We start from the raw sequence: 15,542 nt of genomic DNA on the forward strand, positions 1-15,542 counted from the left end.
CTGTAGCTTTTAAAATTATTGATAGAGTTGTTCATGTGAAACATTTATGAACACTTTTCGTTTACATATTTGTACTAGCCCATTGTCTCAGGAAAATTACATTAAAAGAGCAGTTCTGCCATGAATGCAAAAAAGCTGGCGACTTTTACTAATTCAATGCTGCTGAAAGACTAAGCTGACTCACAGATAGAATTGCAATGAATAAAGCAAAAGGAAACATTGGTTATATGGCAATATTTGTTATTCCAGCTGAAGATCATTGAAGTTTTCTGCCAACCCTTGACAGAAAAGTGGAATATTCCCCCCTTAGAAGCTATTCTGTATTTAAAAAGCTAAAGAAACTGTAGTTAAAAGAGAAAACTTGAGAAAAAGGATTTATAACATAAAGTCCTTTTTTTCTCCCTTGCTGGAAAATGGTGTTAGAAAACTTTAGAAAAATGTTGGAAATTTGAAATATTGTCTTCTTCTCCCCACAAATTCTTTTGCCATGTTTAAAAAAAAAAAAAAAAAAAAAAGCAAAATATTTTTAAATAAACATGTCTCAGATAGGAGGAAAGAAAAGGCATTGAATTCCCAAATCCTTCTTTCAACACACAAAAAAGCACCTTTCATTCATATTGATTTTTTCCTCATCAAAAATAAAATTTTACACTTTTGCTTAGAGTCGTATTTTTTCCTTCTTTAAAAAAAAAAAAAATAAAAATGTTCCCTAACCATGCTTCCAACAATTTGTTTTGGTGGCTTCGGCTTGCACATGCCAGTTCCCTCCTCCTGACCCTGGGGAGACCAGAGAGATCATTGCATCCTTGACACCTTGCGGTGCTGTGCATGAGGAGGAGGAAAGAAGACAGGGCCACTCACAGTAGCAGCTTGGAAATCCTGCCTAAATCTCTCTTCCAATCGACTCTTGCCTGTTGAGTTCCTATCTGCACAGTTAATGTCCCAACTTCTCAGATGGAGCAAACACTGGCCTGATTCTGCAACTGGATCTCCATCAGACTGCAAGCTTACCTGCATAGACAAGATATGTTGTGTGATTTAGGACCACTAGTGCTGATTTTCCCAGCTTTTGTTGGGCTACATGTTAGTACCATCTTTCTTTGAAAGCAGTAGCTACTCACCAGGAGGAAGAGAGCTGGAAACCAGCCTGGAGTAATATGATAATTGGTGCATCTGCGGAAGAACAGAGCTCCCAGTTTACACACAGAGCACTGCTACATACTTCCCCCTTCCTTTTCTTTTCCCTAATTTGACTAGAGTCTTGGCTGAAAGGCACTAGAAGTCTGATTTAATCCTGCCCACATCAACCCAGATTCACAGTAACACATGTTTGCTAAGCCTGAATAGCCCGACTAAGAAGCACAGAAAGAAAGGGCTCTGTGTCAGCTAGGAATGGCTGTAAGATTTCACAAAGGGGGAAAAAATTCAACCTGCATCCTGCTGGAGAACTGGAAGGAAATAAGGTGGCGCCTTTTAGACTGGCATGCTTTCAAAGGGCAGTAACTGAGCTTTACTCTTTCAGTTATTCCCATTAAAAAAATAAAATTATCAGAAATGTTTATTCAACAGTGAATAAAATGCTCGAATCAGATAGGCTTTATCTGATAGTAAGGTAATGACTGACTACCAAATCACATGTCAGCAAAACATTTTTCATGGATGCGGTAACGTGCCCTTACCTGAAAACCTCTGATTAAACAACACGGGGTAGGGGGGGGAACCCCAGATAAGAACAGAGAAGTCACGTAACATAGCAATAATAGCAACACAGAACAAGTGCCTTGGGGGTGTGGGGAAGGGGTGAGGTGGGGGGGTTAAGACTTCGGGCATTCACCTACAAACAGAATTCCATCTCTGCACTGCACTGTGGTCCTATTGCCTTTCAATTACCTGATTAATTGCCCCCGACTCCATTCACCTGGACAGCTGAGGATGATCAGGCATTTCTGTGTTTTATTTCTGTGGCTTCTATTACAGGCAATGAGAGCTTCCATGAGACTTCTACTATGTACATAAAATTCATAAACAACAAATCTATTGGTTGCCTTATATAACTAGCATTTTGTAATTTAGCTAGACATTTCAGTCTAGCTCCCAGAGAAAAGGAAAAAGAAAACCCTCTCTGTTCTCAGGTGACATTCTTAAAAAAATTGTTAGACAGTTACACAGCAGTAAAGTTTACAAGAAGCAATTTACTTTCTCTAAATTCAATGTACACTAAGTTGCTGACAGTTTTCAATCCTATTGTATTGCAGCTGCTTTAATGCTCTGTGGAAGTAGCAATTTCATTGCTAACCATTAATCTTCAAACATTTTTAGAAGCTCATAAGAGTAAGCTTGGAAAGCCACAGTATCAGAGACCACAAGGTTGAAATAGACTCCAAAAGGTCATCTAAGCAGGATCAGCAATACCTAAAACACTTCTGGCAGGTGTTTGTCTAACTTGTTCATTAGAAGCTGTGGTGATGAAGGGGCAGACACACAGCAAGTTACTAACAGAGACCAAAGATTTCAAGCTGAGAAATATTCAAAAACATACTTTCTTCACATGGATAAATTTCCCTATTAACCTCAGTATTAATGTGTTTACAGAGTGGAAGATATTTGAGCTATTGGCCACCAAACACTATGAATCCCAAGAGATGAGTAAATTGTGCCTTATTTTGGACAATGTGTAGCTCTTTCCAATTCAGCTGCTTCTTTCCTAGATATTGCCAGTCATGGCAATTGAATCAGATATCACACAAGTGCCAGAGGAAAGCCTGACAGCCTGAGGTGCAGGCTGTTGGCAGAAGAGGATGCCTGCAAAAGCTGAAGATGTTTCCAGGAGAAATGAAGTCTTGATGAGAGCCCCAGACACTGGAGACCTTCTTGGCACTCCACAGCAAAAATTTTACCATACTCCTTTCAGATGTTGGTTCTTTTTACAAGGTTTGCCTTTGCCCCCAACCTATGTCCTACGCAGTCAACAGAGGTGAGAAGGATCGGTCACAGAAGAGAACTAAAATGACAATTCAATAATCCAAGAGTGAATTTAGAGAAATAAGAAAGCAACTGCTCCTGTGGGTCTGCAGCCCTTTCTTCACTGTAACCAGCTTCCTCTCATCCTAAAGTGCCAATAAGTCCCACACAGATTACTTTGACATTATCACTCTCTACAACTATGTGAAGGGAGGTGGTAGCGAGGTGGGTGTTGGTCTCTTCTCCCAAGTAACAAATGATAGGACAAGAGGAAATGGCCTCAAGTTGCACCAGGGAGGTTTAGATTGGATATTGGGAAAAAATTATTCACTGAAAGGGTTATCAAGCACTGGAACAGGCTGCCCAGGGAAGTGGTTGAGTCACCGTCCCTGGAGATGTTGAAAAGATGTAGATGTGAGCTTAGCGGTATAGTTTAGTGGTGGACGTGGCAGTGTTAGATTAATGGTTGGACTTAAAGATCTTAAGGGTCTTTTCCAACCTAAATGATTCTATGATTAGGTAAATCCCTAATACTACTTTTGAAGATAACACAAATACATCTGTTGATGTCACTCACTTAAAGGCAATAGCTGTATCGAGTTAAAGCATTTGTATTCAGTGCCACGTGCTGGTGACATCTGAATCACCTTTGTCATACATCACTTCTCTTAATACTTGGTCATATGGTATCTACATGTAGGAGGCTGCTCTTTAACAGTGGTTTCACATTAAATACACTACTACTGGATGAAGAAAGCCAGCTCAACAACCAACTAAATGTTACCTTGTCTAGTGCACCTACACCCTTGCTTTAGCCCCACCATATCTGTGCCCAGCTGTTGCCACATCCACAAGACATATCAAGGCGCTTGTCAGGAAGCCCACTCTGCCCTAACTGCTGAGCACTTTGCATGCCAGCTGAGCCTATGTCCCTGAGGAAGCACAGAGAAGGGCTGGGGTCATATTTCCCACTGCGTTGGGGCAAAGAGCCAACAACAGCCTTACAACCTGCAAAGCAGGTCCCCAAAATGGTGCTACAGCCTGTGTAGCTTCCCTGAGATCTTCTGCTTCAGGGCATCTCTTGAGAAGGCCATCATAATGATCCAGAGTCCTGTCAGGTGAATCCAGTTTTCCAATTCAGATTATTTCCACACAATTAATAATAAACCTGAATGCTGTTGTCATCGTCTTCCACATCGGCCTCATAATCCACCTCAGGTTCACCAAGGTGAAGCTATGAAGAGGGATTCTGTTTTACTGTTCAAATAACCAATCTACAGAGAAGCTGAGTATTATTATGCTTACACATTGCACGAATATCTGTTTCACTGCAAAATTCAATTCATGTTACATAAATGCATTAGCAGTATTGCAGTTATATAAGAGCAAAGAAAATTCAGAATGACCTGAGCAAGGAAAATATGAATCAGCTGGCCCTATCAAGCAAGTATCTTTAAAACAAATCATAGAAGCCTACAGATGCCTTTTAGTCAACCAAGAATTGCTCATCAGAACACAAACAACTGACATTTGAGTAAGAAATTTCACTGATATTAACATTTTAATGAAGGTTTTGATACTGAGATTTAAAGAGACTGAAGACATTTCTGTAATTTTAATAAGAAAAAGAGAACACTTGAGATTTGAGAAAGAAATTCCCAGCAATTAACATATCCTCTGATTAAGAGAAATTTCTTGTTTTGGAAGTACATTGTGTTCTCGTCCCCAGCTGGTTCCACATGCTGCTCCAAATGCTAAATATCTATAGAACAGCTCCAGCTTTGAACTATGCTAATGACCAGATATCATGCAATTTTCTCTGGGTATGAAAACAATTTTACTCTTGGACTGTGTTATCCAAAAGAGACATTTTGTATGGGAAAAAACAAACAAACAAACAAACCAAACCAAACAAAAAAAACCCAAACCAAACCAAACCAAACAAACAAACAAAAAAAAAAAACCAACAACAAAAAAACCCAAAACAAAACAAAACGAAAACCAGACAAACCAAAAAAACCCATACAAAAAACCCCACAACTGCTGTATTTGCTATCTGGAACAGTTCACTGCAGAGCTAGAGGACTTAAATGAAAATTGTTTTGGCAAAACCTACATGGCTTGTGGAATACTTTGCTTTTTCTTCAAGCTGGCCTTAGATCCCAAACATTTGCAGTAGACTGAAGCATGCGTGTTCTTTGATGCAGTGAGGATTAACCTCCTGCTTTGTATGCTCATCTGATGAAGTACACAATAAAAAGAAAACACTCTTACAAGTGACCCAGAAAAATCTGAGTACAATTTGGATAAGTCAGGGATTACAACACACAAGGCTCACTTGCCTGTTACGCTTAGTAACGCTAACACAGACAGCATGATGTCTGTTAAAGATATGCTAAACATACCTCATAAGCACAGAAGAAAAAGTAATGCCCTTGATGGTTAGATTTCTTATTGGCTTGTAGTGGACTTCAAATGCCTAAGGAAAAGAAGTCCAGTGATGTTTTCTGGATTCTCCGTGCTAATACCATCAGGTTTCAATACCACAAAGATCCTGTTTCATGGATTGTTTCTCAGGCAATAGTGTTTCCTTATTGCATGTGGATTATTGTAACACTTCTAGCATAAACTCTGAGGGGGGAAAAATGCTTTCCACAAGGCTTGGTTCTATTCCAAAGTAGAGAGAAAGAAAAACAGCCACTGGCCTACTTGAGTATTGAAATAGGTACTTAGTAACTGAAGCCAACGTCACCTGGAATTTGTCAGTGCTGAACGCAAGCATATAAGTTCCAGTGGGCTTACACACTTGTAGTTTCTCTTAAATCTAGGAACAGTTTTTGGCCTGCTCACTTAAACCCCTGCCACATGGCTTGGCAATGGACTCCAGGCACCAAAACTTCAACGGCATTTTAGAAACAGAGGTTTAATTTGGTTTGGCTTAGCCTGAGTTTTAGACACTTTCCTGCCACGCAGTTTGACAACAGATCTCTGCTCCACAATCAGGCGTACCTCCTAGCCCCTAATGCTCCTGGTACTGAGGATTCAGCTGAGCATCAAGACCAATGATTATTGCGTCTCTGAATTTTTTTTTAATGTAACAGATAAACAGAATATTCAGATGGCTGATTTGCAAGGAAATGAAATGCAATTTATCCAAATCAAATTATTAGTGCAAACTGCTTACACACAACGTTAAACATGCTGAGAAGGTATGGGCTGAAGTTAGCATCATTTACTTATATTTTTGCACAGCCAGAATGCAGGAGTGACCTGCCAAACCAGAGGATGGAATTAGCAATTACAGTGTCACTTGGCTTCACTGTTCAATATGCATGCATGAAGAGGCATGACAGCAGATCCAGACGGATAACATGAGGAAATAGTCAGTACATGGTGGGATCAGTACGTTGTGCAATTTAAACAGACACAGTGTCTAATATCAAGCAGGATGAGTCACGAGCATGCTCAAAATCTCCATGTTTTTTCAGCAAGCAGATGCAGATCCCTGTACTTGTTTCACACGTGTACAAATATTATCTTTAATGCAAAACTCAACTTTTTGTGCCATGTTGAACACATCCAATGGTGGCATAGCCCATCATGGATGTGGTATTGGGCACTCTACAATGACATTTGACTTTCTGCTGTATTGTCAGAAACCAAGTAGATATTGCGACAGCAATGCCTCCAATTTCACAGTTTGATTAGAGAGTATCTGACTTTGCTAACGTGTCCAATAATTATTTCAAGGTATGCTTATGAAAGTTTCCAGAGAAGCTGGCCCATCGTTACTTGAATAAACTCCTTGTGTTCTAGTTTGGCATTCTGCAAAATACAAAGGATAATACACGCATTTATAGAATGTGCACCTGGATTTATTCCTCAGTGTACAGAGATCCTGTGTTTGTACCCAACTACCATGCAAGAGATTATGAAGAGAAAAATCACATAATTGAGAATGAGGAATAGACAGCTAAACCCCCAAATTCACTGCCTGAAAAGTCCTTAGTTAACTATCTGTCATGTGCTCCAGAGGAATGTTGATGTGGAGTTTCAAACACTAACGCAAAAGTCCATCTGGAGGAACTATTATCCTTCAGCTTAAGAACATGAACTGTGTCCATGTACAACACATCACCATTCAGAGAAAGACAGATATCATTGGCTGCCCTAGTAGAAAAGCCATCTTCTGATTTTCTGCAGCAGAGATTTTAAAGACACTGTAAAATCTTTCAATCTTTATGCCAATGGATAGATTATTTCTGGATTAATATAGGAGAGAAGTGTTTGTAACCTACCTGAAAGAGCTGAAGAAATACAGTGGATTTCTGTATGGCATGAATTCTTCCATGTGTTTCATAGCTTTCCAAGCTCTATCACACAAGCTCCTGGGCTTGCACAGTCTGACACTGTTTTATTTGGTCAGCTATGACATATGCAAAAGGGTTAACTTCGGTCTGTGGTGCATGGATACCTAATCATCCATAGGCTACTTCAGAGATGCACTCCACCAAACACAACTCATACAAATGACTGTTGTAGCTATGGTACAACACAATTCTTTCTGGAAAAAAAATACTGCTGGAAAACTGGAGTAAAGGCATTAAGCATGGCAGGTTAGGAGTCCAAAATTCTGGTCAAGACTCCATCCAAAGACTGGATCTGCAATCTAGACACTGTAGAGAAGGAATAGCAAGATTGGGAGGGAGAGAAGAAATAAAAAAAACAAGCATATATTAATAAATTATATACATAGGTGCACCTAATCTAGAATAACTGCCTAGAAGACCATGCTCTCCTAGAAGCTACATCTGATGCTGGCTTCATTCTAAGAGTAGAAATTCCCAAGTAAGTGGGTGGAAGCTCAGGGACTGGGCTCTGCAGAGCAGTATCTATGTCACCAGTAGGAAGCCCACTCTCCTAGGCAGGACATCAAACACAGCATGTTCTGCAAACCTGAAATTTCACCATAACCTTTATATTCTTAACTCTGGACTTCAGAAAACACAAAGACTTCCTCAGGGGATGCTCTGCTACAATTACTGGAATCCTTGGGTTAAGTTCTTCCCAATGACCCAAAAAAATCCCACTATCTTCCTCACACAGGGAAACAGAAGGCAAGTTGTGGTCTTGAAGGGTTTTCACATCTACTGTGCAGTTTCTTTGTCTCTTTTAACATTACGATGACAGTAACAAGTGCCCACAGGCATCTGAAGCTTGGCCATTCTCACTTTTTGATCTGTAATGAATGAATAATCACATTATAAAAGAAGGAGAAATTTAGATTAGGTTTTACCTTTTATACTGGTCTGCCCACAAGCAGGCTGTGGCTTACTCACAGGTATTCCCTGCCCTGTTCAGACAGAGCATGTGAACAATTTGCTGTGACTAGCTGGTATTTGCAATTCAAGCTACGTATGCAGGTCATCTGGAATATTATGCTTCTCTTCCCTGATGAATTAACTTCTAAAAACTGTCTTCTGGTGGGAAAGTCACAGTTCTGCATTCGTCATCTGAGCTGAGCACTCACAGTTTTCTTAAACATTCTTGCCAGTAAACACTCACTGGAGAACTGGAACACAAAGAAAGAATTTGTTGAAAATTTCTAATGAGTCTTTGAAACAGGAAAAGTCATTTGCTTCATGTTTATGATTAGCACAGTGAGTTCCTGACCTGGTCAGACCTTAAGGTGGTACCACAGAGAAGATGTTAATTTACAACAAATAATACATTAGAAAACTGGACTAGTTTGACTCACCCAAATGCCTCAAGAAAGGGCTGGTACTGAGACTTTTCCTGAGGGTAGTAAACCAAGAAATACAGAGCTGTGTCACTTTTATTCACATTTCCCTCTGCATCTTCAATCCAGCTACAATCTTACTGAAGTCCCTTCCCCACAAATCTAGATAAAACCTTAGTAAAAAACACTTGCTGATCAGAAGATCCTCCATCCCTCAAGTCACTTCATTCCTCACTCTCTGTGAGTGAGCTGGCTGCTTTTCAACTAAATGCATTCCCCTCAGGAACACAGGGAGAAACCCCAAAGAGGCTAATACTGGGACTCATCTTACCTAAGTTTAGCCATATAAAAGATGTCTGTTTTAAACTAGCTGTCCAGCCCCCCTCTCAGTGCAAAGAGCTATCCCTAGGACCAGATTCAATCCTTGTGTTCTAGAAAGTCTGTAGTCCTGATCAAGCTTCGCAGTCAGACTAGGTCTTGGATGTGGAGGTAGCACTCTGTGTAACACCAAAGGTGGCCTAAAAATGTGCCTGATTCATCCAAGAGAACAAGAACGTTAATCTCCCAAGCTACAAATGCCCAATGGCAACCATCTTCTCCATAAGTACAACAGTTTAAAAAAAAACGAATTAAATACAGAACATCTTTCACAGAGGAGAGAGAAAAAAAAAAGTAGTGTATTTAGTGGGGGTGGGAAAAAAAAGCAATAATTTTCTGTAAGACAACACTTTCCACAGAAAATCAGTCATCATATTATTGTAGGTGTGCCTTTTATCCAACACTGCTACAGAGTGATAGTACTTTCAGCCTGCTGCTTCTTAGTCCCAGGAGGAAAACAGAGATTTTTGCCAAATCGCCTGTTACTATTTTTTATCCTGTGTGTTGGCTTTCATCATTACAGAATGGGAATTTTGCCACTGATTTCAAAGACTCCATGATCATAATTTTATATTAATGTACATGTGTTTAATTTATTTGCTTTGTTTAAAGATAAAAGGATAAATGGATTTCAAATCTCTCAACTGATATTTCACTGCACATGTTCATAGTTCTGCAGTTTAAAAACTTATGCAACTTTTTCCTTCCCCCACGGGGAAACAGCACTGTAAGAACCACACATATCTGTGTAATGAAAGTAGCTATTAAATATTTACATTTTCTCCATTGTAATGGAAATTTCACACTGTTCTAGTGTAAAACTGATTTCCCAAGTCCTTATAATCTAATGTTTTAAGGGTAATTTCATGCAAATATCTCTGGAGAGTAGGCTACAGGCTTAAACACCTAAGGGGGGGGAAAAAAAAAAAAAAGAAAGGAAAAGAAAAAGAATGCTTTAAGGCCATAGTACTGCAGGTATAAATCAGTGCAGCTGTTACTGGAGTTGCATTAATTTACACTTGCGTAATTTGTTTCAGAGACTTAGTCATTTTTAGGCAATATGTGAAAATCTAATCAATTTTATAGAAGAAAGTAATATGTCCATCTTCATGTTTGCACAGATTGAAAATAGGTGAGGATATCATGCTCAAGTGTGCAAAGGAGCATTTACCTCTGAACTCAGGTCATGTAGGGAAGCTTTCTCTCAACAGTAGCCTTCTTCAGATTGGAGGACTTTCCACATAAACATTTAGCATAACTTCTTAAAGCAGCTATAAGCTTGGGGTGTTGTGCAGCAGTAAGCATGCTCCCCACCCTGGCTTTTGTCCAGGAGATCAAGAATCGATCTTGAAAAATCCACACCCACCTTTCCCTACAAGAAAATAAAGGGTGGTTTTATTTCCTGCAGTTAGTAGATATTTGTAGTAGGGGCAGAGAAAAAGATAGTCTTTTAGTGGTGGTGGGGGTTTGTGCTGGTTTTTCGTTTTGTTTTTTTAGTCCTAATTCAGCGTTAAAGATTTGAGAACTTTGTCTAAAGAGCTGTGGTGATCTCCATGAGTTCACGCAGTCTAATGCTTTCTTTCTAAATCCCAAGACATCAAGGATGTTTAATAAATGTTCTTCTTTTAATCACAACAACACATCCATGGGAGTTTTTTGTTGAGGTTTGAGGCATAAGGTGGGTCGTCATTTGTAAAATGACATTTTTAGCTAACTTTTGTTTTACTTTTTTTTTTTTCCCTAAGCCAGGCTTTCACTTTTATATTCAACAGAAATCAGAGACAAATTCATGGTTTATTGATTACTCTTATCTTGAAGAATTCTCTTTAACTCACATTTAACAGACTGATCTGCTGGAAAGATATGTACATGAGAAGAACAGCTTTGTACTTTAATGGCAGCAGCCATAAATGTTAACCAGAACCCAGGCAGAACACGTGAAGGAAGTTTGACAAAGTTCACAACATTTGTCTAACTGTAAAAGGGCTTCTGCACACATGCTCCTGCATAATTAAAAAAAAAAAAAAAAAGAAAACCCAAACAACACCAAACACAGATCTTCTGACTTTTTTGTTTCTTTCCACTCATATAGGGTATTAAATGGAGAAAACATTCTTCAGTATATGCTAAACTACACTGCTACTGAAAAAAATTGGGCTGAACGATCAGGAGAATCTAATTATTCTAGTCACGTAATTAACTGTGTATTAAAATAATTGTTGGTATTTCTTTTACTATGCATTTATTATTTTTAAAATGTTTCTTATTGCCAGAGTGAGTCAGAATACAAACAGGACCTAATACAGTTACACCAGAAAAAAGATGAGGTATTTCCAAGAACAAAACTGCCAATGTACTTTGTTCTCAACAATTAAAGGGTTATTGCAAATCATGATAATGGCCATCAAACCTACATTTTCACATTGTTTAAAACAAGTGCCAAGGCAGACCAGGTTTAAGCAGTAAGAAGCCAAATGGCATGTTGCAAGCTCACATCAAAACAATCTTAACACTCCTCTATATGTTTACCCCAATGATCAAGAATCAAAGGTAGCCTGAGCTGATCCTGGCCACATCACTTCATTTGGCTCCTTCGTCTACTGAAAATTGTACATCTTATTTACCTGTGGACTGGCTAGGTTCACATGAAGCTATGATTCTTTTCTCTCCGCTTCTGGTGATCTTCTAAGAAAACTATGCCATCTGCAAGTAACAGAAATAAGAGTCCAATGTCTGAATCTGTGATTATTCAAAAATTGTTTTAAAAGCTAAAGGTTCAGAATATTTCTGACCACAACTGTTCTTGTGCTAGCACACAGCTGGACAGCCTGTCATTACCTGATGCATCACAAGACCTTAGTTGTATGGATGTAAAGTGTTTCAGAGTGACAGAAGTGTCCTCACTGGCACTCACCTAGCTGTAACAACCATCAACTGACAAATTAAACTACCTTTGAAATATGCTATCTTTTGTGTCATCTCTGTCCTAAGTCATACTTATTCACCTGTTCTTCTCTTGTATTTAAAGAAAGGCTTACAGACTCCTTTCTTTTTAATTCAGAGGAAATCTTGGAGCAAATCACTGTTCTGTAGGACAGGCACTTTCTTTGAAAAAGGGCGATATTACCATAATTTCCCAGCCACTCCACCACTCTATATACACCCTGCATTTAAAAATCACAAAGCCACAAGTAATGCTAGTTGCATCCAAGTTTCCACAGCTAACTTCATTCAGACCTCTCATCCTTTTTGGACAACCAGTGTGAGTCTGGGTCAGCTGAGGGGAATCCTGTGCTGAGAGTCATATGCAGGGGTCCCTCCTGGATCAGTGTGTCCTGTGCAGGAGACCACCATTCAGGGCCATGTTACTGCCTGGGCAGAGGACCCCTCTCCCAGGGTCATTCCTCCTGTTTTCTGACCTCATGCCAGCCACAATCTAAACGCAAAGGGAATGCAGGGCATTGGGCTGTTAATACGTGCTCTGGGGGTGCTCTGGAGGGGCTGCAGGAGGTGGAGACAAACTGAGTGCACCTCATGATTAAGGCTGAGAGTTGGCAACTGTGTTTACAGGGAAAATGATGGAAGGAAGTTGTTAATACACTATAACTTGAAGTCAGTACAGCCTTTTGCACTGCAGAATCCTTTTTCTGTAAAATGGGGAATGATTTTGTGCCCACTGTAATCAGAGCCAACAAGAACAGAAACAGCTGGGAGGTTATTCTCACTTCAGAGAAGGTGCAGCAGTGCTTTTATGTTGTGGCGACTCTAAGTGACATCTGTGGTACTGATCACAGCACCCTCCCCTAAACCTGCTCGGACTCAAAGCAAAAAGGGAGTTAACATAGTGCGACTGACAAACAAAGAAGTCAGATGACATTAGTCTATCACCTTCATTTATACATCTTCTTCCTGGTTCTTCAGCAGGAGAATTTTGTTGGAAGAGTTAGTTCCTGTATCCAAATTCATAACACCTACCTACATGCAAAGAGATCTTACTGTAATTACAGAGCCTGACTCACCCATCTCTTGAAAGTATGCTCATAATTTTTCTTAATGTTTATTTCTTGAGGGCCATAAACCTCATTGCTTGAGTAGTCATCATTGTTTAGCTAACAAAATTACTACAAGAGTTAAAATCACCAGTGTGAGGAAGAGTCTAAAAATGATGGACCCTGATAGACAGGCTGATTCTTTGACCCAGCCCTCTTATCAGAACTTTATTTAATTTCATGGTAATCCCTTTCAGTGCAGCCACACAACATGTAATACCTACAGATGTAAAGTCATATGCTACTCATTGTTCGAATTCTTTTTGCTCATCAGGCCACGAGTGAGATTTAAGCTCAGTGACGCAGCTCACTTTTCAGTACTTCTCCTCAGGTAGCTGGGCATTCTATAAGACAACCCTCCATTCCTGTTAAATGCCAGCACATTCTTAGACAACTCGTCATCCTGAAAAGCAGCTGAAACAAATAAACAGTCTGACCAAGTAGCAGAAAATAGTAAACTGACTATGGGTCAAACAGCAATAGGTGTTTCCGTCTCTCTGCCTGCTGAAGGTTGTGGAGTTTTCTGCTTACTTGGGTTTTGCCAACAGCTCTGGAGGAGAAAATGAGTTCTAGCGTTCATATGTCTTGAGCTCTCATGTTCACCATTTCAGTTCCATGTACCTACATTTCCACAGCTGTAGGATGTGGTGGAAAATCCTTACCATTTTTCCTCATTAACTGTTAATGCATGTAACATTGAGCTATTACCAGTAATTAACCTGCATCCACTTATCTGTCCCAGGGACAGCTTTAGCCTAAATGGTTTATCCATGATGAACTAGAAAGGAGACCTAAGACACCCTCAAAGACATGACACGGCAAGAACCTGTCATAATGTGGGACTGGATCGGGCACTGCACTGTACCTTCATAGCCACTCAGTTCCTTGTGGATTGCAGAGGGGAAAGTCAAAGGCTTCTCCAGTCTGTCCATGCCACCTCTTCACATGCTGACAGTCCACATAGAAAAGGTAACCCCATCTTTAGTCAAATTCAACTTAAGACATAGGCAATGGAAAAGCAATTCTTCCCTCTAAATAATCCTTCTGTATCTGTCTTGTCTTGGCAGAATATATACCTATATATCTCTTGTAGTCTTGTAGTTGTTTCATATACATGGGCCATGGCTAAAGTTTCTTGTTCAGCCTGAATCTGTTGATGGTTTGACAGCATCTATGAATTACAGGCCAGGTTTTGAACAGAATATTTTGGGAGGCTGCACCAACTCAGTGTGCCTGTCTCATAGCTTCTCATGTTAAGTCTTGTTTAACTCTTTCAGTATGTGTCCATGTCCTACAATCATTGATTCTAGTTTTAGTTTTCCAAAAGATCTCAAAGTCACATCCTGCCTCTCCTATAGGGGCTCATTGTGTGGTGGTGCTTGCAGGGTGCAGGACCAGTGTGCTATATTTCCTCACATGGATCCCTCCTCCAGGGAACACTGGCTTCCCTCCCTCATCTGCTTGGGCAGCTACATGGCACTCAAAAGCCTTGCTGAATGAGCTTGCCTTAGAGAGAAGCATTTTGTTGCACAGACTACATATTTAGGAGGAGAAGCAGTCTGACTGCTAAGACTGAAATTACCCATATCTGCTACCATTCCTCTAATCTTTTTCTCCATGATACTTAGGAGTTGGGAAGAATGTGATGATTTCCTCAGTGCACTGACAGCTCTGCAAAAACTTGTGGTGCTTCCTTGGTCAGATGTGTTTGGATTAGTTGTACACAGATGAAACAAAAGCTGTATGACACTCAGCTGCTATCTTCTATCTTCTAGCACAGGATATCAGAGCACCGCATCTCATAGCCAGTGGCAGTTATTTGTGAAAGAATGTAAGAACAAGGAAAACAAACAGCAACATGTACCCCACCATTTATCCTTCTGGATTTTGGAAATCTGAAACTTAGAGACTTTGCAAACCCAGGGGCTGCATGGAGTCCTTTGGGTTAAGTATTCCCTGATTTGGTCCTCATGATCCGAAACATCTCAGTCTTTTTAAATTGTATTACAGAAATACATAAGTACTAAAATGCTACTTACCCTTTTCACACTAGCACCACTTTGGTATAATGGTTGTTTGATGTGGAAGATAGTGTGAAATAATGCCTATCTGCTCTGTGTCTTAATTAAGATGAAAGCGGGGGGGTGTGAAGAAGAGGAAGGGATGAATGATGTGTCTGTTTGCAGATGAGTTAATCTAAGACAAGCCAAGCATCTTCAGATTTCCATGGTTAAGAAACACAAAAAGGTAAACAAAGTAAAGTCTTTCCAAATTGCATTAAAGTTCATCAGTGAAGCTAATTAAACATCAGACTCATGTCAGGAATTCAGAAAAGTGGTACTATGTACACTGTTTCTGGTTTCAGTTTTCTAAGACTAAATCGACTTTTCTTGCTTCTCCATATCAAACTCGTA

The 15,542-nt window shown here is 39.8% G+C and overlaps 1 long non-coding RNA gene across 2 annotated transcripts in view; it reads right to left on the reverse strand.

Moving 5' to 3' along the window:
• Window positions 1–1,695: 1,695 nt before the first annotated feature.
• The window catches only part of LOC110361881 (uncharacterized), a 28,048-nt gene continuing 14,201 nt past the window's right edge, over window positions 1,696–15,542 (reverse strand). The window contains exons 2-5 of one of the 2 annotated variants that reach the window (XR_010470308.1): window positions 11,609–11,782; window positions 10,251–10,451; window positions 7,260–8,533; window positions 1,696–6,786 (exon numbers count right to left, since the gene is read on the reverse strand). This is a non-coding gene — a long non-coding RNA (uncharacterized LOC110361881). Of the gene's footprint in view, window positions 6,787–7,259; window positions 8,534–10,250; window positions 10,452–11,608; window positions 15,541–15,542 lie in introns of those variants that run through there. The other variant, XR_010470309.1, reaches the window with a different exon arrangement.

This window comes from Columba livia, chromosome 2, assembly GCF_036013475.1.
Source record: "Columba livia isolate bColLiv1 breed racing homer chromosome 2, bColLiv1.pat.W.v2, whole genome shotgun sequence".
Taxonomy (NCBI): domain Eukaryota; kingdom Metazoa; phylum Chordata; class Aves; order Columbiformes; family Columbidae; genus Columba; species Columba livia.